The sequence below is a fragment of the Meles meles genome, chromosome 4, assembly GCF_922984935.1.
Source record: "Meles meles chromosome 4, mMelMel3.1 paternal haplotype, whole genome shotgun sequence".
NCBI lineage: Eukaryota > Metazoa > Chordata > Mammalia > Carnivora > Mustelidae > Meles > Meles meles.
The window spans coordinates 76,688,628-76,712,732 of NC_060069.1; the positions used below are offsets into that span (position 1 = coordinate 76,688,628).

The following is a 24,105-nucleotide window of genomic DNA, read 5'->3' on the forward strand; positions in this document are numbered from 1 at the left end:
ATGAGGTCACAGCTCCTGGCCAGGGTTCCCCAAGCAGCTCCTGCATCCCTCCAGAAGCCCAGCATCTCCCCACCCTCCTACCATGAGGAGGAGAATCCCTGGGAAGAGAGGTCAGAACAACCAGATCCCTCTCTCCTAGCGTCTGTTAGCCCAAAGAGGAAAACAAGTGAAGTCAACAGAACATTTTCAGAAAAGCTTAAATACTACAGAAGTAGGTACTATTGCTAGAGTCAATCTAGATTTATTTCCCAGTAAGATAAATGGGAACTTTGAAAAAAGATACTTGCTTCAGATACAAAAGATTAATTGGAAGCGATTTTCTAATCAGAGATAAAAGAAATCTCAAGCAGTTATCCGATCAGATAGTAGTCAATCTTCATAAAATTCTCCTAAAAAGAGACCACACACCAGTTAATACCACTAAGAGTCTTTGTAAACAAGAAATGATTCTTTAGACATAAATCCCGAAAACTCCCTCAATTGTAAACCAAATGCCTACTACCTCATTCTCAGTGGACACAAAAATTACCATCCACCAAAAAAAAAAAAAAAAAATGTGTCCATACAGAAATTCTTTTGCCTCAGTCTATTCTTCTTCAACATAAAGACAATTCCGAGTCATAAACGCTTCCTCAATTCCTTCACTATTTTCTTTCTCTCTCTCTCTCTTTTTTTTTTTTTTTTTTTTTTGCTGAACCCTCTCCAAACTAATCATGAGTTCAGGACTGATCATTTAATTACTAGACAATGCAGCTGGTGATAGCTTTCACCAAGTTAAAATGGCTTTTATCCCAAGTGTGTTTTCCACACGACACCAATTAATGTTTTGGCTTTGTCTATTTTCCAACTAGCAGTTCCAATATAAAACAAAAAAGAAAATGCAGAAAAGAGAAGCAGTTGGTATTGGAAACTCAACAAATGCCTGAGCTAATTTACAAAGTGGCTGAAAAATCATTCACTTGAATTTTAAATCAAAATGCAGCAACGTAGAAAATGGCACATGGCTACACAACATAAACTACCAAAATTATAAAAAAAAAAACTCTTTATGTACTGTACATGACATTGCTGATTAGCTGTCACCATTATAGCTTGCAAAATTATCTGACTGTTGTAAGAGAAACTGGTTTCTTGAAAATAAGTTCCTACTTATTTAAATGCTCATGTGTTGCCAAAGTTAAGTAAAAATATTCATCCCAGGTGGACTCTCTTAAGATCATCATGAAATGTTCTAATCCCAAACTAAAATCATGGCAAATTTCTTCAGAGTGCCCTAGTCGAACATCCTAGACCAGTGCCTTTCAACTTTGGCTGCACCTTGGAACCACCTAAGGAACGGTTAAAAACTACTAATTCCTGGACCCCACTCTCAGAATCTGATGTAACTGGTCTGGGGTGAAGCTTGGATACTGGGATGGTTTAGGGCTGTCCAGGTGATTCTACTGGACAGCTAAGGGAGAGAAGCCATTGCCTTACACAAAGTTAACCCTATCGATTAGTAAAATCCATACTAACTAGTTATTAGTAAAACATGAGCCAAGAATTGTGACTGACTGAGTAAAAGGAAAGGTGTAGGACAGACTGCCTCCACGGCCCTCAACCTAGGGGAGAGAAAGACACATAACTCAACAGCTGCCACACAGTGTGCTGTGCTATGACCTCGGCACAAAGAACAGTAAAGGGAGCCTGGGGGAAGGGCATCTAACACAAACAGGCAGAGAGGGAGTGGTAGCTTCTCAAATACAGGTTACCAAGCTGGCTCTTGAAGGCTAAGTAAGAGTCTGTCAGGTGGAGATAGTAGGGAAGGCATCATAAGAAGAGAGCCTAGAATGTACAAAGGCCCAGAAGCTGAGGAGGACAATCCTCAGTGGTCTGCAAGTTGGTTTTTTTATCAGGTAAAGCGGAGAAGGACGTAAATACAAGAGGGCAATGAGGCTGGAGGGGTTTTCCAGGGGGCCTCAAGGGCCCAATGGATAATGTAAATGGACCAAGTACTCAGAGTGTAAGGCAACAGTTGGTTTGGCAGCCTGCCCAACCAAAGGGGTAGGGGGGCTGTTTCTTCTTAGCTCCAGCCAGTGTTAGCATAAAGGCTCAATACTGACACAGTTTCTAGATTTTCAAGAGATGTTGAGAATCTGGTCCTTATGTAAACTTTACAGGTTTTTAAATGCTCAGCAGAACAAATAAACAAGACTACAAGCCAGACACTATCTATGGGCTTCAGGTATGGGCTATACCTTTTCATTACATTATGAAAAATTACTAGGGATTTGGTACCTTTTTAAAAAAAGATTTTTATTTAGAAGCAGTCTCTACACCCAGTGTGGGACTCGAACTTACAACTGATCCACCGACTGAGCCAGCCAGGCATGCCTTAACTGAAGGATTTTAAAGGGAAGAAGGGGGTAGTGTCCAATTTAGATTTCATGTTTTCAAATATGAAACAACTTCAGTGTTGCAGACAGCAATCTGACAAGTCCGCCAGCACAAAGCTTTACCCACACAGTAATGTGAGTCGAGGTACACAGTTCTGAAATTAGGCCCCTACTTTTTCATTTCTCAGACTTAATACAGGACCTTCTGACTTTTAACTGTAGGGAGAAAAAACAACTTGGCAAATATTAAGATGTAGGTAAAGACTACACTTATTAGGCTTCGAGGTGATAGAAACTATAGTCAGATTTGAATTACAGATGCCGCTAGAGTACAGAGGTAGTAATAAAAAAAAGTCACAGATGATCTGCCAAACTGGGCTAGGGCTCTAGGCCCTGGGCACTGATCCTCTGTAGGCTGGGAACACAGCCAGCTACCTAGTCGGGACAGCTTGACTAGACAGGGTGGAAAAGCCAGATGCCAGGAGAAGGTCACCCGGTCCCCAGAGAGGACTTTGCTTCTTCCATTTGGCCCCCTCTCCAATCTCCTCCCCGAAGTCAATTTCCCAAATGTAATGGAGGAAGCAGATTCCTTACACGTCACAATGAGTTGTCAAATAACGTAAGGGCCAACCGCAAATGTGAATTCTCTGCCCCCTCTTTAGCAATTGGTATCTGTTTAAAGTCACAAGACAAAGCCCCATGCATGGCAAACAGAACTTACAGAAGATCCTCCAAGATAACTGTAACACATGGCTTAAATGTGGCAGAGGTGTATTTCACAAATATAGTTGTCCAGAAACAAAATACAGAAACAAGAACATTTGTACACTCTCACAGACTTGATTAGGAGAAAAAAAAATCCTGAATCAAAAACTGGGCAGTGGTAAGAAACACATCATAGACATAAAGCTACATTTGATTCTCAAATCAAATAAATGGACAGAAGGACTGTCCAAAGAAAGACAGTCCATTTATTTTTTTGAGAGCTACCTGGTTGATTTATTTCTTCAAGTTTTAACAAAAAGAGAAAACGTATCATTACTATGTCTGGTAAAATGCCTGGAGTCTCTGCATGCCATTTCTAATTTTAGATATGGAAATGGGATTCTCTCAGGCATTCTGACTTTCAAAGAGTGGTTGTTGAACTGTGAGATATTAGAATCTCTGAAAGCTCGAAATTATACAATAACATTTATAATTCAGTGAAAACAATTGTCCTCTCTTTCATAAGAAAGAGGTTATTTAAATTACATTTAACAATCCCTATACTGAGTCTCTCAAATATTTTTAAAGATTAAATATTACATAGACTCAAAAAAGATCTCTAAAGGCAGAGAAGGGAAAATACCTTTGACTATGAAGGCTCTGGGCTTAATTTGAAAAATTGTTCTCCATCCATCAACTGTCATGCATAATTAAATAGCTAAATAAAGAAATAACAACAGTAAAACCATTAGAAGAGGTTTTTTTTCCAGTGAGAAAACAGTCACCTTAGGGAACCCATAAAGTATGTATTAGAAAGGATTATATATTAGAATGTATCTTATCTAAACCTGTCCGCCATACTATTTTCTTTTTTTTAATATGGAAATTAATATTTGTGCAAAATTACCAGTGGTTTCTTTCAAGTATGGGACAAGTTTTTAATTCCAAAATTTGATTGAAAGAAAATATAACTTTGATTAAACAAATCATCCATGCTTGAATGGGTTGGTCCCACCAAGGAATGAGGCCTACATTAACGACACCACACAGGAAAGAGGGAAAATAAGTATATGCCTGCCTATGCTGGGGGCGGGGGGGGGGGCACAAACAAACAAAAACCACCCAATTCTTTTCTTTTTTTTAAAACCCAATTCTTTGTATTATTCCTGATTTAGCTTCTGAGTAGCACCCTAATTTCCTCTAATGCATAATTTACACTGAGTGTTGAGTTATCCCTAGGATTTGCTTTAAGGCTGCGGCCAGACCAGCTGGCCAGCCTGGTTTCTTACATTCACATGTGTAGGCTTTCTGAAAAATCTAGGAATCGTGCAGTTAATTCATGGAGGGAATTTTGCAATTCTCTTTCTTAACAGAGTCCATGTTCTACCTCCAAAGAGCCTATATAACCATACCAGTGTTATGAGAAGTGAGATTTTTTTCATTTAAATTTGTTTAATTGTACTTTTTTTAACCAAAACTCTGTATTTGCTACTTTTAAAAAGTACATTGCCCCAGCAGGACTATTGCTTTTTTTGAGATAAAAGTGAAATTGAAATGCAGGTCTCTGACTTTCCAAAACCATACCATAACACACTCTCTTCTAGTATGACTTTAGTAGGCGCATTTACAATTTGTGCACCTTTTTGTATCTATATTTATATCTGTTTTCTTAGCTGCATCTGCCACCCACTTGCTCCTCTACAGGAATGCTGTGAGGGCTGAATGAGAACAGGGCTCAGTACACATTAGTGTCCTTCCTATCTTTCAAGACCCAATTGCCTACCTTTTTTAAAATGAAGGAATTCTGGGGCTCCTCAGTGGCTCAGTGGATTAAGCCTCTGCCTTCAGCTCAGGTCATGATCTCAGAGTCCTGGGATCAAACCCCACATCTGGGGAGCCTTTTTTTCCCCCTCTCTCTCTGCCTGCCTCTCTGCCTACTTGTGATTTCTCTCTGTGTCAAATAAATACTAAAATCTTTTTTAAAAAAATTTGAAAAAATTTAAAAAATAAATAAAATGAAGGAATTCTAACAGAGTGGATTGTTTTAAAGATTTTATGTATTTATTTGACAGAGAGAGACACAAAGAGAAAGGGAACACAAGCAGGAGGAGTGGGAGAGGGAGAAGCAAGCTTCCCGCAGAGCAGGGAGCCTGCTGCAGGGCTCGATCTCAGGACCGTGGGATCATGACCCGAACCAAAGACAGATGCTTAACAACTAAGCCACCCAGGCACCCCTAACAGAGTGGACTTTTCCCTGCATAGGATCACAATGGTATCTTTAAACTCTGATTCTGAAGTCTGATTTGCAGGTTTCTAGCCACTAGCTTATATATATGCCATACTACAACCTAGCCACACAATGACTACCTCCTTCTCTACTAATCACATGACCCAGCACTGTCACAGATCGCAGAGAACGCCTAGAGTGGAGCTGGGAACTGTGAGTAAGAAAAAGTAGAGCAAAACCACGAGGGCAGAATTGTGAGAAAGCTACAGCTTTTGGAACATTGCAGAATCAGAGACAAAGATGAGTCTTTCCGATGTAAAGAATCACTTCAGGAAAGAGAAGTTTGTAGAGTTAACTCCCAGGAAAAAGTATCTATGTACGGTCCTGCTAGGCAGGACCCTGGTTAGCCACCAAGATGCCCTCTATGAAATTACAAAAAAATACCTCTGGTATCTCTGAAGCTGAGCAGGCCGGGGGGGAAGCAGTGTAGGGGGTGGAGACTGGAGCCTGCATTCCCAGTGACCAAGACCATGGATGGACAGAAATAGCTCCAGCCCAGATTAGACAGTGGCTGGAAGTAGGAGAAAGTGGAAGGAGAGCTGGAAATGGCTGTACAAACTCAAACTCTGCGTGACACGGAGCTAACCAGGATTAAGCAATGTGACTCTATATAACATCCTACTTTGTACATAATACAAGCCCCCAAATTCCCATATACTATGGAGAGTTAAATTTATCTCAGGCTGAGACTCTGTGAGAGAGGAAAAATACTAAAACAGAAATGTGCTGGAGGAAGTGGACACAGTTTGGAGGAAAATAAAAAAAAAAAGAAAAGAAAAAACAACCTGCCTGAATCCCCTGAGTACAGTAAAGAGAGGACCAGTTTCCATGGCACAAACAGCCAGGCACTGCCCTGCTGGAGGGCTGTGCTATGCCAAGCTGCATCACCACAACACAAGAACCCCTTGGCACAGGGGAACAAACATAGTTGGAATTACTTGCTGATGTACATAAAACTCAGAAAATACAGATGATTCTGCTTTAAACAGTCCTCATTGTGGGAATGGCTGTGGACGGGCAATCTTACATCAGACCGTGTTATCCATCCCAGGGTTCTAGACATAAAATATTACTACTTCTCCAGCCCCACGGGATATAAAATCCACTTACTTAACAAATTTTCCTTTGTTCCAAGTGCAAAATGTCCTTCAAAGCAAAGGTTTTATTTTCATATTTCAGAAAAGACTGGTCCTAAAAATGGATAAACCTCCAAGATAAAAATCACAAATGTTTGGGATGGTGTTGGTAGGTACAGTAAATAATGTGGTAAATATTTTTGCTTTTTCTCTTATTACTAAAAGGACAAAAAAAAAACCCTACCATATGAATATTAGTAAACATTTAATAAATCTCATCATTCCCACACTGAAAAGACTTATTTATAGGTCTTTGTTTTCTCAAATAAAGTATGAAGCGAAGTATAACACTCTCAGAACAGGCGGTACTAAACAGAAAATGAAAAACATTATACAATCTCATTTAAAAAAAAAAAAAGGCCAGAAGTCATGAACTAGTTCATTTAAAAAATCACTTATCAAAGTTTGTTTAAAAAACTATTTAAATTGTTTATCATTGTTCTCTACCTGAAATAAAAAGACAGATAATACATGAAAGTCATAGAATTCATAATGATACCAGATTTTCCTGTTCTTAGAATGCTTTCTTAATCGAAAGGAGGGCAGGTACAATATCAGAGGTAAAGCATATATAAATAGAGCAGAAACAGAACAGCATCTTAGGTGAAAATTTTAAAGAGTCATGGCAAGGGGCACCTGGGTGGCTCAGTCAGTTAAGCATCTGCCTTCAGGTCAGGTCATGATCCCAAGGTCCTGGCATTGAGCCCCAGATCCTCATCGTCTTTGGGTTCCCTCCTCAGGAGGGAATCTGCTTCTCCTTCCTCTGCCCTGCTCCATGCTCTCTCTTGTTCACTCTCTCTCTCAAATAAATAAAATCTTAAAAAAAAAAAAAGATACTTGGCAAATCATTTGGCTGACAAGTGTAATTATCATCAGATTGCTAAAATTAAAATGACCACAACTCCAGTTGTTTAAATATTGCATGCTACTTAATATTTAATTTTCTTTTTAATTTTAATTTTCTTTTAACTTTTCAATTTTCAATATTTAATTTTTAAAAAGCAATTCAGATTTTTCCCCATAGTAGCCAACTGGGTTTTGATCACAAACTATTACTGAGAAAATCTACCTCAGTGTATCATGTATTTCAATTTCTCCATAGGAAGGAAAAAGTACTGGGATTTTGACAATCAGCTGAAGGTCACAAAAAATTGATATAAGTAGAATATAGGACTCTCCCTGTTTTCCCAATCCACCATACAACAGTGACCTACAGACAGGAATGTTAATGATACAATTAAAAGTTCTCTAAAATTAAAACTGTATAAATGAAAAAAGCCTCAGAAGAAATCGTATTTTAATATAAAACAGTGAAGGCTAAAATTGTCACCTTTAAGTTGAATAAATATATTAATAAAAAATATTTTGAGGCAATAATAAGAGACAGTTTAAATATTTTAACTATTTTTTAAATTCAATCCACAGTGTTTTTTCTTGAAAACCTCAAAATGTAGCATGAATAAAAAATAATATTTATTTATTCATGCATCTAACAAATATTTTTTTTTAAAGATTTTATTTATTTATTTGACAGAGAGAGATCACAAGTAGGCAGAGAGGCAGGCAGAGAGAGTGAGAGGGAAGCAGGCTCCCTGCCGAGCAGAGAGCCCGATGCGGGACTCGATCCCAGGACCCTGAGATCATGACCTGAGCCGAAGGCAGCGGCTTAAACCACTGAGCCACCCAGGCGCCCGCATCTAACAAATATTTATTAAGTACCAAAACAGGCCAAGTATTGTCCTAAGCCTGAGCAATATGGCAATTAGCAAAAAGTCCCTGTCCTTATGAGGCTTCTCTTCTAGTGGGGAGATATAGATGGTACAGAAACAAAAATATACCAATAAATGCTGAGAGGCATGGGGAAAAAATAAGCAGGGCAAGGAAGGTAGGAAGTACCAGGAAAGGGAGCAAGCCCCATTTCACATACAATGGTCGGAGATGGTTTTCCTTTTTTTGTTGTTTAAACATTTTATTTGTTTGTTTATTTTTTTTAGAGAGAGAGAGACTGTGTGTGAATGTGCCAGGGGAGGACCAGAGGGAGAGGCAAGAGAGAATCTTAGGACTCCACGCCCAGCACAGAGCCCTGCACAGGGCTGGACCCCACGACCCTGAGTTCGAGACCTGAGCTGAAATCAATAGTCAGAAGCTTAGCCAACTGAGCCACCCAGGTGCCCCCAGAGAAGGTTTTTCTGATAAGTGACATATGAATAGAGACCTGAAGGAAGTGAAGGAGCAAGCCATGTGGATATCTGAGAAGCATGTGCCAGGAAAAGAGAAGAGTAAATGCAAAGGCCCTGGGGCATGAACACACTTGGGGTGTTTGAGGCTTAGAAAAGATAGGCAGAGTGAACATAGGGAGGAATGATAGGAGAGGACGCCCTTTTGTTCATTCCGAATTATCCAAAGTATGTGGAATTGACTGGCTTTAGTAGGTGAAGGATAAGAGAAGTAGGAAGGGAAAGAAAGGACAGGAAGCACACTTCACTGAGCTCCTACTAACTACCTGTAAAAGACATTATCTCATTTAATCCACATTCCTATCCTGTGAAACTGGTGTTGTTAACACCTGTTTTACAAATGAGGCGCAGAAAAGCTAGGAAACAGAGCTAGGAATGGGCATAATCAAATTTAAATGCAGATCCTTCCAACTCCAAGGTTGGAGCCCTTAATCATTATGCTTCTCCGCTTCCCCAGGATAGCCAAGGGTACCAGCTGCAAAAGGGAGAGCATTCTAATTAAATGAGTCCCACAGAGGGAAAAATACAGTTACAAAGCTGATACCCATGCAATCCTTCCATGTATACGTTCTACTCAGGGTTTCTTATTTCTTCAGATCACTCAAAAGAAGACAATGTGTTAATTGATGTAAAAGATACTTTCAAAAATTGAGGACGAAAGGTAGATTCGGAAGCAGAGTAGCAGAGATGCAGCCCAAAAATACCTTCCACAGAGTCTAGGCAGCTCATTCTACCCCATTCCCCCAGCCCCACCCCTAACTCCAGCCCCTGGTCAGAAGCAACCTCTTAACCTATCTTTTAGATGTATATATATATATATATATATATATATATATATATATATATATCCAAAAGGAAAAGATGATGGGAGCAAGAGATGATCCTTGCAGGTTTTCTTTTGCTTTACTTTATTCTTTCATAACGGCATCTAAGCAAACGGCATGAACCTTTATTGACAACATACGTAAGATATTCAAAAAAAGCTGTAGAGATTTATTCCTTTAAGTATTCCCAGGCCAGGGTTTCCTAAACTCTCAGCTTTGAAATGGAAGAGGTAGACAGGAGGAAATCTGTGACTGCTGGTTGGTTCCCTCCTTGAAAAGAAAGTATTCCCTTTCGTGGCTTTAAGTTCAGATTTAGGGAAAAGTAGAAATAGGATTTCCCTGAGATCTACCCCTTTAGGTCTTTAGGGAGACAACCAGTTGAAATCACTGGCACAAACCACTCTGAGATCAAAGAGCTGTAAACAAAAACTGCTGGGGGAGCCCTGTGAAGATTTACAAAGAGGTAAGTGGGGGAATGTTTGTGGTTTTCTTCAAAGTAGATAGAAATAGTGACAAGATAGTTTAAATTCACCTGGGGAAATGTACTTAACTTGTAAATATAATTTGGATGACTTTAAAACTGTTCAACATTGTGTCAAGATAAATTCCCTAAACAAAGTTATTCATTCCTGCTTTATCTTCTAAACCAAATCCTGAAACACCAGAAACGGGCACAAATAATATCTCTGAGAGAAAAGGAGGCTGGTGGTGATGCATGGCACTGACAAGTTAAACATGACAGTCAAAACTGGGGTCTGAAGTTTGTCTTGCTAACTTTAGAGCATTGGTTCCCACCTAGAGGTGATGTTTGCCTCCTGAAAGATATTGGAAATGTTGAAAACAGCTTGGTTTGTCACAGTCTGGGGTGGGGGTTGAGCAGGAGCCAAGGATGTTGCTAAACATCCTACAATGAACAGGCCAGCCTCCACAACACTGAAGAATCCTCTGGCCCAAAAGGCCAACCATATCTAGGTTGAGAAACCCTGATCTGAAGTTAATTAGAAAAAGAGCATATTTGTTGTAGATAGAGATAGATAGATAGACAGACAGACAGACAGACAAAGTTGGAAAAATTCTTGGGGAAAAAAATACTTACTGATGGACCCACATTTTGAAGATGAAAAGGTATAGCAATACATTACAGAGCCTGTCTGGGTGGGATTTCCCCATCCTCCAGTCCATAAGTAACGTTTCTCCCTAGAAGTGTTATTCCCTGCATGGTAGGGTGAGGTTCACCAGCTAACGTACAAGAAGCAGCTTTTTGTTCAGTTAGATATGGACCCAGTCAAGACAACCAAAACTAATCTACCAGGTTCAGCCACTGCCTCAAATCAGATCATGTTACCATCATCCCCAGGGTCTCTTCTTTCCATAAAGTGGAGGTAACTCTTGTTCTCAGAGGGTGTTGTTTGGATTAATCAGCCCATTAAGAACTGCATGTTTTATAATGAGCACAAAAGAGGCTAAGTGTTTTTAGATGTTACAAATGATGTCTGTTGCTTGGAGCACTTGAAAGAATAATACTAAAAAGATGCAAATCAAACTACAAGGTGGGCAACTTCTCTTCCCCCAATCGCAGACCAAATGCCTTTCCGTGAATATTCTGACTTAAAATTTCATATTATTTGCATGTGGCTGGAAGCTAGAGTTTTATCATGAGGACAGCTATTTGCATGAGGACACCTGTCACAGCAGGTTCTCAAAATACTTCAACCAAATCAGAATGTATTTTTCCCACTCACCAACTATCAGATTTAATATCTGATCTTTACTCTAAACAGTCTTACAAATAATTTGACATCCCAGACCACAGAATCTGAATGTACATAACACATTAGAACAATTTTCCATAAGCCAAAAGTTGAACCTTTCAAATAACAGTAACAAAATCAAAATTCAACTTCTATAAAAATCAACCTATAGAAGAATTAAATTTCATGGAAAATAGCATGCACACCACTTTAATAAGCTGAAATTAAATAATGTGCACAACCACCGTACACATGGAAAAAAGCAGCTCTTACTATATTTCCTATTACAAAACACGTTTGAAGGTTGAGGATGAGGAGGGCAGTTGGGAGAAGACTAATGGCTTTTCATTCAGCAAGGTTACCATAGGTCACATCCCACTCCACAGACAGCAATTTGAGACAGAAACATGTAAATGCAGCCCTTGAGTTATTACAGTCTCTCTCCCCACCAGAGGACTCTGTCTCAAACTATGGCCCCTTCAGGTCCCATCCAGCTCCAAGATGCCATTTTTCTAATATTTGAAAAAGGTTAACAGATTCTAATGACTTGCACATTTCAAATTTTTTCTCTTTCTATCAAAAATTCCTAAGTCTTACTCCATGCTCAAGGAGGCAGAGCAAATTCCCTAGTCCTTAAGTGTGGACTGCACATAGTAGCTTCTTTCCGAAGAGCACAGTATGAAAAGGGGGGAAGGAAGGGAAGCGTAACTAACTCTATGGTGATAAACATTATCTCAGTCAGATAACTGAGGTCAACATCAACAGTCAGAAGTCATGTTGATTATGTACCCTTGATACAATGTGGTAAGAATGGCACTTTAGCTCTATGGTCTTCTTCCCTAAAAAACTGTAACCCAAATTTAATCATGAGAAAAGCATCTGACAAACCCAAACTGAAAGCCATTCCATAGTGAGCTTTCCTGGTTGGTAATCACATACATCAATGTGCCGCAGGGTGATGCCTCCATCTGGGACCCTCCCACACCTGGTCCTATGCATCACTTCACTGGTTAGTCCTGCTCTTGTATGCTTTATATAAAACTGTAATCATAAGTATAGCACTTTCCTAAGTTCTGGGTCATTCCAGGATATTACTGAACCTGAGGAGTAGTTAGTGGAAACCTCTGAATTTATATAGCTCCTTGGTTAGAAACACAGGTGGACTGGCAACCCCGAAGCCTCCAACTGATGTATCCAATGAGAAGAGTCTTGTGGAGAGCTGTGACCTCAGCCTGTGAGTGTGCACTAACTCTGGGTCATTAGCATCAGAACTGCTTTGCAAGTAAAAATTTCATTTCCTAACAATGTATCAATATTGGCTCCTCAATTTTGACTAAGGTACCATACTACTGTAAGATGTTAGTAAGGGCAGAGCTGGATGTAGAGTATGTGGGAACTCTCTGTACTAACTTTACAACTTTTCTGCAAGCCTAAAACTACTCTAAAAATTTTATTTAAAAAAAAATGCCTTTATCTTTATTCTAAGCTACCATCAAATATGAGTGATGTTCAGAACAAATTCGTTACTTATGTGGTCATAACTTTTCATATTATGCCACAATATCCCAAGAAGAGTTACCATAAACTAAATGTCACCAAGAAAAATAATTAAAAGTTAATTATATGAGCATATTACTTTAATTACCTCTCATTACTTAACATAAAAATTAGTTATGTGTATTAGGCCTCACTTTAATTTTTAATCCACTTATTTCCCTGTATTAAGATAAGGCTCTGTTCTCATTCTCCCTGAAGGATAATATTATGTGTATTATCTGGGTGCATGCGGAGATTAAACTATTACCACAACAGTTCAGCCATGATAATTAACACAGATCCATAGATTTAGGCTTAGAAAAACTCCAAACTCCCCTCACACCAAACTCTAGATGCTGGCCTATGAGGGCCCTCAAGATCTGGCCCTTGTCTGAATTGTTAGTTCCATCCTTCTATTCCTGGAGCAGAACAAGCTCACTACCACCTTTCTGCTAGCCGGTGCCTCTTCCTGGAATGTTCTACTTCCAGATCTTAACACTGCTGGCTCCTTCTTATTCAGGTCTCCATAAAATGTCACTTTATCCAAAAGGCCTTTCCTGTCCATCTAATCTAAAGAAGCACTTCTAACCCTGGATTTCTCTCTCTCCTTGTTTATGGGGGGTTTTTTGTTGGTTTTTTTTTTTTTTTTTTTTGCCACATTGCTAATCACTCATCTGATATTTTCTAGGTTTTTTTTTTTTAATCTCTTTCTACCTACGCTTTAGAATGCAAATTTCATAAAAACACAGACACTGCCTGCCTTAATCGTTGCTCTAAGCCCCCTGGAACAGTGCCTGAAACAGAGCAGGTGCTCAATAAACGGTTTTTAAATGAATGAATGAAGTGAAACAAGACTTAAAGAAAACCATGCAGTGGACATTGGGGAGGGGAGGCGAACCATAAGAGACTATGGACTCTGAAAAACAACCTGAGGGTTTTGAAGGGTCAGGGGTGGGAGGTTGGGGGAACAGGTGGTGGGTGATGGGGAGGGCACGTTTTGCATGGAGCACTGGGTGTTGTGCAAAAAGAATGAATACTGTTACGCTGAAAAAAAAAAAATAAATAAAAAGGGAAAAAAAAACTAAATTATAAGCTATTAAGGGAAAGGAATGAATTTATTACAAAATTCATTAAATGTTAATTACACTCCAGGTTCGTCAGATACATTATCTCATTAAATCTTCACAAAACCCTGCAAAAGTACATATTATTATCCTTATTTTCTATTTACAGATGATGGCTGAAAGAAGTCTAATAATCAGTTCAATGGCAAAAGTAACGTGACTTCACATCTCATTGATTCAAAGCCTGTGTGCTCTTTCCACTCCTTCGTTAAGGCATAAAACCAATTCTTCATATATGACCCTCTTTAAAAATGGTCTCATGGCAACTGGGAATCTAGTAGAATGCCGTCCGCAGTGACTGTGTTATGACCTTAGCCTGATAAAACCATAAGAGACTCTTAATCTCACAAAACAAACTGAGGATTGCTGGGGAGAGTAGGGGGTATGGAGAGGGTGGTTGGGTTACAGACATTGGGGAGGGTATGTGATATGGTGAGTACTGTGAAATGTGTAAGCCTGATGATTCACAGACCTGTACCCCTGGGGCAAATAATACATTATATGTTAATAACATTTTTAAAAATAAATAAATAATAAAAAATAAATAAAAAGGTTTTTCTATCACTAAAAAAACAAAAACAAACAAACAAAAAACCTAGCGAGTGAGACCAGAAGACAGAAAAGCACTTACAGAGCTGGGCACCATGCATGAAAATACTGTGAGCTCTGAGGTGTTTACAAGTCCAAAACCTTGTGAATGTATTGGCCACCCTGCCAGCAGTGACAACCTCCCCACGAGAACATGGCCCTCATGAAGGACCTCCCTACACCAGGGAGAGGAGAAGAGGAAGCACAAGAAGCAGTGCCCGGTGCAGAGCCCCAACTCCTGCTCCACGGACACCAAGTGCCCGGGATGCTGCAAAATCCCCACCGTCGTCAGCCACGCACACATGGTAGTTCTGCGTGTCAGCTGCTCCACTGTCCTCTGCCAGCGCACAGGAGGGAAAGCAAGGCTTACAGAAAGATACTCCTTCAGGTGGAAGCAGCACTAAAATACCCTGAATCAAGATGAGTAGAACACTATCCCAATAAACAGAGTTTGGATTTAAAAATAATAATAAATAAATAATAAATAAAAATGGATTGGCCAAAACACTTAGGTTAAATTCAAACGAATATGGGAAGGGTATGTGCTATGGTGAGCACTGTGAAGTGTGTAAACCTGGCAATTCACAGACCTGTACCTCTGGGACTAATAATACATTATATGTTTATTAAAAAAAATATAAAGGGTGCCTGGATGGCTCAGTGGGTTAAAGCCTCTGCCTTCAGCTCAGGTCATGATCCCAGGGTCCTGGGATCGAGTCCCGCATCGGGCTCTCTGCTCAGCAGGGAGACTGCTTCTCCATCTCTCTCTCTCTGTCTGCCTCTCTGCCTACTTGTGATCTCTGCCTGTCAAATGAATAAATAAAATCTTTAAAATATATATATATATATAAATTATTAACAAAAATTTCAAATGAAAGATGACTTAAAGAAGCCTTTTCTGCCTAGAATCCTCTATAAACACTGTACAACCTGCAAATAACTCTACCACATCAGCTTAACACTGACTGACATAATCCTTAACAATTTCCTCCTCCAGTCAAACATACACACTTTGACTAACATGAATGAGAAAATGCCAACCCTTCAAGACCAGGCTATAGTTGGTCTTCCCACGGTAAATTCTGCTATCCCTCAGCAAACACCCCAAGCCTGACTTTGTCCTGCTGTCCTATGTAGACAAGATCCAACAGCTAAAAATGATCACCTAAGCTCTCACAAATAATGTCAAATATATAAACATCGTGTCATTAATTAATGTTAGACTCCTTCAAAATAGGCTAACAAATCTATGTTATAACTAAGAAATATATCAAAGCCCTATCTCACAAAGCACCAAGCCCAAATAGTTACACTGACAAATTCTACCAAGTTTTCAAAGGAATGGATAATTCTAATGATAGTTAAGTGTGTGGGAGTAAAAGGTAGAAAGATTTAAAAATCTTTGTATATTGCCAGAAAAACACCGATTCAAGCACCCTTTAAAAAAGACAAAAATGCCTAAAACCATCTCATTCATGATTCATACAGATATTCACGTAAATATTAATGTAGAAATCCTAATGAAAATATCAATAAATAGAATCCTTCAATACTTTAAAAGAGTAATATATGCATGATCATGTGAGGCTTTTACTAGTAAGACAAAGATGGTTCAATATTAGGAGACTTACCAGATTTCATTAGCAGGTCAAAGGAGAAAAATGATAATATTTATAAATTAGAAATATGTTTGATAAAATTCCACATAAATTCCTAATTTTAAAAATTCTTTTTTAAGATTTATCTATTTTAGAGAGAAAGAGAAAGAAAGAGCATACAGAGAGGAGGGGCAGAGGAAAAGGGAGAGAGTCCCTGCCAGACACTGCACTGAGCAGAGCTCCACTCAGGGCTTAATCCCACAACCCCCGAGATTGCGACCTGAGCCAAAACCAAGAAGCAATCGGACTCTTAGCTGACTGCATGACCCAGGCACCCCTTAAAAATTCTTAGTAAAACCAAAAAGTAGTTCTAGTTCCTTAACATGATTATATGGGAGGTGGGGGGGTAATGTGTGTATCTGAAATCCAAGGCCTATATTATGACTAATGATAAAATTCTAGAAATAATTCTACTCAATTCAGGAAAAAAACATACACATTATCACCAGTATTATTTAACATTACCCAAAAAGTATGAGTCAATGCAACTAGAAGAGAGAAAGAAATGAGAGACCCAAACAGCTAAGGAAGAAGCAAAATTATCAGTATTTACATTTAATATGATATATATGAAATGGGAAAAACTATTTTGAACAAAAAACTCAGAAAACATTATGCCAAAAAAGATCCCATTTATAAGAGCAATAACTAAACAAAAAATTCCTAAGAATAAGTTTAATAACAAACTTAAAAAACCTAAATGAACTTTAAGACTCCAGAAAGCCATAATACAGTTGCAAATAAATTTTAAAAGTATCCAAAAAAAAAAAAATTTTAAAAGTATCCTGGTCCTGGGTACTATAAAATTATCAACTTATCTCAATTAAATTATAAAGGCAATGCAATCTCAGTAAGAATACTAACAGAATTTTTGTCATTCTTGTCGTTTGCAATCAGATAAGCTGATTCTAAAGGTCAGATAATAAAATGAAACATGCTAGTATAGCCAGGAAAATTCTAGACTTCAAAATACTATAAAGTTATAATAATTAAAAGTTTTCACACACATGAAAAGCAATGAAATAGAAAAATGTTAAGCAATAGACCCACTTATATAAGAATTTAGTACACAATAAACTGTACTTCAAATAGGTGGAGAAAAGACAGATTCTAGCAGGCTGGAAAAATAAAACTAAATTTCTACCTCCCTCATTTCTCATAACAATAAATTCTGATTGAGCAAAGGTAAAAATAATCTATGAAAATACCAGAAGAAAACAATAAACAATCTTTCAGGCCTCTAAATGTGAAAGTGCTTTCTAAGTAAAACACAAAATCCCAAAACTATCAAAGAAAAGAGTTAAATAAAAAAAATTTTTAATTTTTTTTAAAAAAGCTAAATTTGACAGCATAAGAATTTTTTTAAATACACAAAGAAAAAATTGCCGTAAGTCAAAACATAAGAACAAAATGCAAAATATACTGGCAGCACCTATGACAAAGGGCAAAACTTCTTATACAGACAGAAGAGAACTTTTTCAAAAGATTTTATTTATTTATTTGACAGAGAGAGATAGCAAGAGAGGGAACACAAGGAGAGGGCGTTGGAGAGGGAGAAGCAGGCTTCCTGCTGAGCAGGGAGCCTGATGTGGGGCTTGATGTGGGGCTCTATGTGGGGCTCAATCCCAGGACACTGAGATCATGACCTGAGCCAAAGGCAAACACTTAACGACTGAGCCACCCAGGCACCCCAAGAGAGAGAAGGAAACTCTTACAACTTGATCAGAAAAAGAACAACAAAGCAGTAAGAAAAAGGCAAAGGACATGAAACCAGAAGTTCACAAAACAAATACTAACAAATGGCTTATAATCCATAAGAAGATGTTAAACTTTAGTCTAAAGAAAGAAAAGTTAAACTGAGATAACATTTTCACCTAGCCAACAGGCAAAGGTCAAAAAGTTTTAAAATGCAGTGTTCTGGTAAGAGTGTGTGGATTCAGGTACTCTCACCTAGCACTAATGGAAGTTTCAATTAGTCAACCTCCATGAAACTCCTTTTGACCATATGTATCAAAATTGGAAGTATATACTCTTTGACCCAGCGATTCCACTTCTAGAAATTTATCTCAAAATTACTCACATGGGAACGATATATGTAAAAAAAAAAAGATAAATCTTTATACATAATTGTCTAGTAGAGTAAAAACCTGGGGAAATTTAAAATGTCCCTTGGCAAGGGATGGTTAAATAATGAACAGTTTACCCAGACAATGGAATACTGAACAGCCAGTAAAAAGGAATGCACTTGGAGCAGTACAGTTTATGTAATATGTTCCCATTTGTATGAAAATGGAACTGGAATCACATATGTTTGTGCATGTTTAAACTATTACTCAAAATAGGCAACAGGAAGCTGATAAGCTATAGTTGTTTCTGGGGAGGGAGTAGAAGGGAATCTAGAGATCTGGAGTTGAAGGGAAGAACTAGAGTAGAAGGGAATTTCATTTGTTATTGAACATTGTTTTATAGCATCTGAGTTTTTAGTTTGGGTATTTTTATTTTTTTTATTGTATATTGTATATTTATATTATATATATAAGAATATACATATAAGAATATATACATAAGATTTTTAAGTAGGCTCCACACCCATCATGCAGCCCAAAGTGGGGCTTGAACGCACAAAAACTGAGATAGAGACCTGAGCTGAGACCAAGAGTCAGACACTTGAACAACTGAGCAACCCAGGTGCCCCCAGTTTGGGCATTTTTAAGTTATAAAAAGAATGTATCTTTCACCTTAGTTTCAGACATGTTACTTACAAAACACCAATTCTCCCTTTAAATAAATCTTTTTCTTTTTAAATAAATAAAATAACTATTTACTATTTTTCCACAATGCTTCAAATTATATAAAACATTCACAATGTTCTAGGAAGTGAACTTTTAAAATTCCTTCCTATAAAAACGCAGATACTAAGACCCTTAAGCACAAGTCTAATGATTTAACACCAGTTTTGAATACCTAGCACACCGGTTAACACAGAGTAAGCAAATACTTTATAAATGCTTGTTGGATGAGATAAAGCAAAAATGAACTGGGTAAAACAAAACATGCTCCCCAGTATAAGTTTTTCATATAGGAGAAACAACTTCCTTATTGTGTCAAAGGCTTAGAAAGTTTTCAGTTACCCTCAGAACAACCACAGAGCCAGATATACTGGTTGGAGTGGATTCTCGATAACACACTCTTTCCCAAACAATCACCACTTTTGTCTTCCCAATTCTGGTTTGTAGATCAGCACACCTTTTCTTCAATCTCCCAGTTCTTCCCTTAGGGTAAGGTTTATCTGGGACAAATACAAGTTCTCTCCATTCAATGAACCCAACTGACCATTGATCTATCCAACTGACCATTGATTTATCCAAAATTCTATGCTTACTACATAGTAGGAGCACAATAAGAATTTGCTGAGATAATTAACACTTGACAGAGTGATTATACAAGGAAATGAATTCACCTTTGGGTGATAGAGTATATAGGGAAAAAAACAAAAAACAATCTTTTTAAGTACTATTTAATAAGCATAAAGCCCAACCTTTTGTGGACTATTGAACACACAAGGTAAACTTCAGAGCCTACCAATTCTTCACTGTTTTACAGGGAATACAGAGTATGTGTAACCTCATCTCATTTTACACTGTGTGGCATTGTTTTTCTGTTTTCTCTTTCAACAGTGAGTCCTATCTAATATCCATTAAAACTCCAGCATTTTCTGCAAGATACTCCTATTGCTGATTAACTATTCATATAGTAGAAGATGGTTTGCTTGGCTCTTTACAACTTTTTCCAGTCCATTATCAATATCAAGTCACAGTCCAACAGCCACATAACTCCAGTATATGATATTACATATGAATGAAAGAGTGTGGCAGAGGAGAATATTAAACCATTTTAAAAATACAGTGAAGATACAGATATATACATCCTAATATTAATTTGCTACAAGATACCCTAATAGAATGAAAACATTATTGCACATTCAAAAATGTCAAGTCCATGATTAGGTAGTTGCTCAGGCGATAGCTAAATTCAACTTGTTTGTTTTACATAACAGATCACATTCATTATGTAGCCTTCCCAGATACTTCTGACCTAAAATAAAGTTAGGATTCTCTTCCAAATTCCTCTTTGGTACTTCAAAAAGCTTACTGCTAGAGCCATCTCTTCCACCTCTAAGGCATTTCTTCAGTACAATTACTGATTCCCAAGAACGCAGTTCTAATCAAGCATCCCTACATAATTACAGAGTCTTTGGGAAACTCCAGGAGACCATGTGGTCAAGAGTGGAAAAAAATGAGGCATTTAATCAGGGGCTGGGGACAGGGGCGGTTTAGCCACAATCTTTTGATGCCTTCCATTTAATGTTTTTACATAGTATATGTACATAGTACGTGATAAATACCATTCTATTCAAGAGAATCACTGAAAAAGTGCATGTTCAACTGTATCACCATGATGAAATATTTGTGCCTGAAAAAATTCAGGTGAGATGGAAGTCATTTGGTCCTAAAACCTTTGGATAAAAGCTGTGAGGGAGGAGGCCTCTTTAAACGTTCTGGACTCACAGCCTTCTATGATGATAAACAGACCCAAGTTTGGAAGCATATACATTTCCAAAGTTGCTCAGAAGTTCCACTAGACCCAGAACAGACGATGGTAATTATTTTTATGTCTTCTTTTTTATTATCATTGTTATTCTAATTACAATATGGTAAAGTGTTATATTAGTTTCAGGTACGCAAAACAGTGATTCAACAGTTCCATACATCACCCTGTGCTCATCATCACAAGTGCACTCCTTAGTCCCCATCACCTAATTCACCCATCCCCCTACCCACCTCCCTCTGGTAACCATCAGATTGTTCTGTAAGTTAACTGTCTGTTTCTTGGTTTCTCTTTCTCTTTTTTTTTCCCTTTGCCGGTTTATTTTGTTTTTCAAATTCCTTATGAGCGAACTCATATGGTATTTGTCTTTCCCTGACTGAGTTATTTTGTTTAGCATTTTACTCTCTAGCTTCATCCATGTCATTACAAATGTCAAGATTTCATTCTTTTTTATAGCTAAATAGTATTCTATTGTGTATATATACCATCTCTTTTTTTGTTTGTTTTGTTTTTCCTTAAATTCCAGTTAGTTAACACAAAGTACAATATTAGTTTCTGGTGCACAATACAATGATTCAACACTTCCATACAACATCCAGTGCTTGTCACAACAAGTTCACCCATTAATTTCTATCACCTATTAACCCATCCTCCCACCCACCTCCTCTCTGGTAACCATCAGTTTGTTCTCTTGTCCATAGTTAAGAGTCTGTTTCATGATTTGCCCCTCTCTCTCTCTCTCTCTTCCTTCTTCCCCTTTGCTTATTTGTTTTGTTTCTTAAATTCCACATATGAGTGAATTCATATGGTATTTGTCTTTCTCTGACTTATTTCACATAGCATAATACTCTCTAGCTCCATCTATGTCATTGCAAATGGCAAGATTCCATTCTTCTTGATGGCTGAGTAATATTCCCTTCTGGCTGTATACCACATCTTCTTTATCCATTCACCAGTCGATAGACATTTGGGTTCTTTCCATGATTTGGCTATTATATATAATAATGCTATAAATAAACACTGAGGTGCAGTATCCCTCTGAATTAGTATTTTTGTACTCTTTGGGTAAATACCCAGCAGTGCAATTGTTAGATCATATGGTAGTTCTATTTTTAACTTTTTGAGGAATCTCCATACTGCTTTCCACAGTGGCTGCACCAGTTTGCATTTCCACCAAGAGTACAAGAGGGTTCCCCTTCCTCTGCATCCTCACCAACATTTGTTTCTTATGTTGCTGATATTAGCCATTCTGACAGGTGTGAGGTGTTGTCTCATTGTGGGTTTGATTTGAATTTCCCTGATGATGAGTTATGTTGAGCATCTTTTCATGTGTCTGTTGGCTGTCTATATGTATTCTTTGGAAAAATGTCTATTCATTCCTTCTGCCCATTTTTTAACTAGATCATTCATTTTGGGGGTGTTCAGTTTTATAAGTTCTTTATAGATTTTGGATACTAACTCTTTATCAGATATGTCATTTGAAAATATCTTCTTCCATTCCATGCATTGCCTTTTAGTCTTCTTGATTGTGTCCTTCATTGTGTAGAAGCTTTTTATTTTAGTGAAGTCCCAATAGTTTGTTTTTACTTCAGTTTCTCTTGCCTCAGGGGATATATCTAGAAAAAAGTTGCTTTGGCTGATGTTCAAAAGGTTACTACCTATGTTCTCGTCTATAATTTTTATGGTTTCAGGTTTCACATTTAGGTCTTTCATCCATTTTTGAATTTATTTTTGTGTATGGTGTAACAAAGTGGTCCAATTTCATTCTTTTGCAGGTTACTGTCCACTTTTCCCAACACCATGTGTTGAAAAGACTGTCTTTTACCCATTGGATATTCTTTCCTGCTCTGTCAAAGATTAGTTGACCATAAAATTGTGGGTTCATTTCTGAATTTTCTATTCTGTTCCATTAATCTATGTGTCTAATTTTGTACCAGTACCATACTGTGCTTTTTTTTAATGCCATTTGTTTTGATCTTTACAGTTTTGTAATATAACTTGAAGTCCAGAATTGTGATCCCTCCAGCTTTGTTTTTCTTTTTCAAGGTTGCTTTGGCTATATGGGGTCTTTTGTGCTTCCATATAAATTTTGGGATTGTTTGTTCTACATCTATGAAAAATGCCGGTGGTAATTTGATAGGGACTGCATTAAATGTATAGATTGCTTTGGGTAGTATACACATTTTAACAATATTTGTTCTTCAACCCATGAGCATGGAATGTATTTCTATTTTCTTGTGTCATCTTCAATTGCTTTCATCAGTGTTTTATAGTTTTCAGAATATTTTATATATTTCAGAATATAGCAGACCACAGTAATTTTTACGAAAGATTACTAAGAGTAATCTTAGTAATCAATCACCATTTGGAAGGAAAAAATTTTTAAACCTTCAGAAACTTTAAACAGTGTTAGAATGTAAAACAACACAATTTAATAAATAAGCATTGCTATAGTATATTTAAAAGTTAAGTAAAAATTAAGCAGGTTATATGATTAGACATAAAAATAGTTTAAGTATAAACTCTATAAAGTGAGAGGCAGGATGACAACTCTCCTTTTGTCCTTAACAACTCTTCTAACATTTACATATCTAAAAAAATTTTTTCAATCAGCATATATTACTTTTGAAATAATAAAAATAGAGATTCAAAAAAATCAATCTAAGTTATTAATCTAAACTTTAAATAAGTTAATCTTAGTCATGTAGGAATAATCAATTCCAATCCTTCAGAAATCAACTAAGTGTAAATCAACTCAATACATTTTATGTATTTTTTTCAAAAACTAGATGAAAAAACAAATAAACTTAAACCTTCCCATATAAGCCAGAAGAACAGATTTCTCAAACCATTAAACTAATAAAACAGAGCCCAGATTTGGCAGATAATCAGAAGTCTTCAACAGGCTCAGTTAGTTTCATGGAAACTACACAGTAGTTCACATGCACTGAAATTTTCATAAGTGATTGTAACCAAACACATGTCATCTCATGTCTGAGGATAATTTCAATCACATAGTGTTGGTGGTAGTGCTGAAAATGCAACCCCAACTCAACTTTAGGATGGACGTTAGATGGAACAAACCTCTACGTAGAAGGTCACACAACTGTCATGATACCCTGCAAAAAACTTCTATGAAATAAAGATAGCTAATGACATTTATTTAGCAAAGTAAATAAATAGAATGTGGAGAGTAACTGCTAATGGGTTTCTTCTCAGGGGTGAAGAAAATGCTATTGAATGAGATAGTGGTGGTAAATACCCATACTAAAATCC

General features: G+C 37.5%; 1 protein-coding gene and 1 pseudogene across 1 annotated transcript in view; one reads left to right on the plus strand and one right to left on the minus strand.

Annotated features, from left to right (window-relative positions):
• PPM1L (protein phosphatase, Mg2+/Mn2+ dependent 1L) overlaps positions 1–24,105 on the minus strand; it is a 291,645-nt gene that overhangs the window by 245,573 nt on the left and 21,967 nt on the right. The gene's annotated exons all lie outside the window — the stretch shown is intronic.
• Positions 14,718–14,967, plus strand: LOC123940081 (annotated as a pseudogene).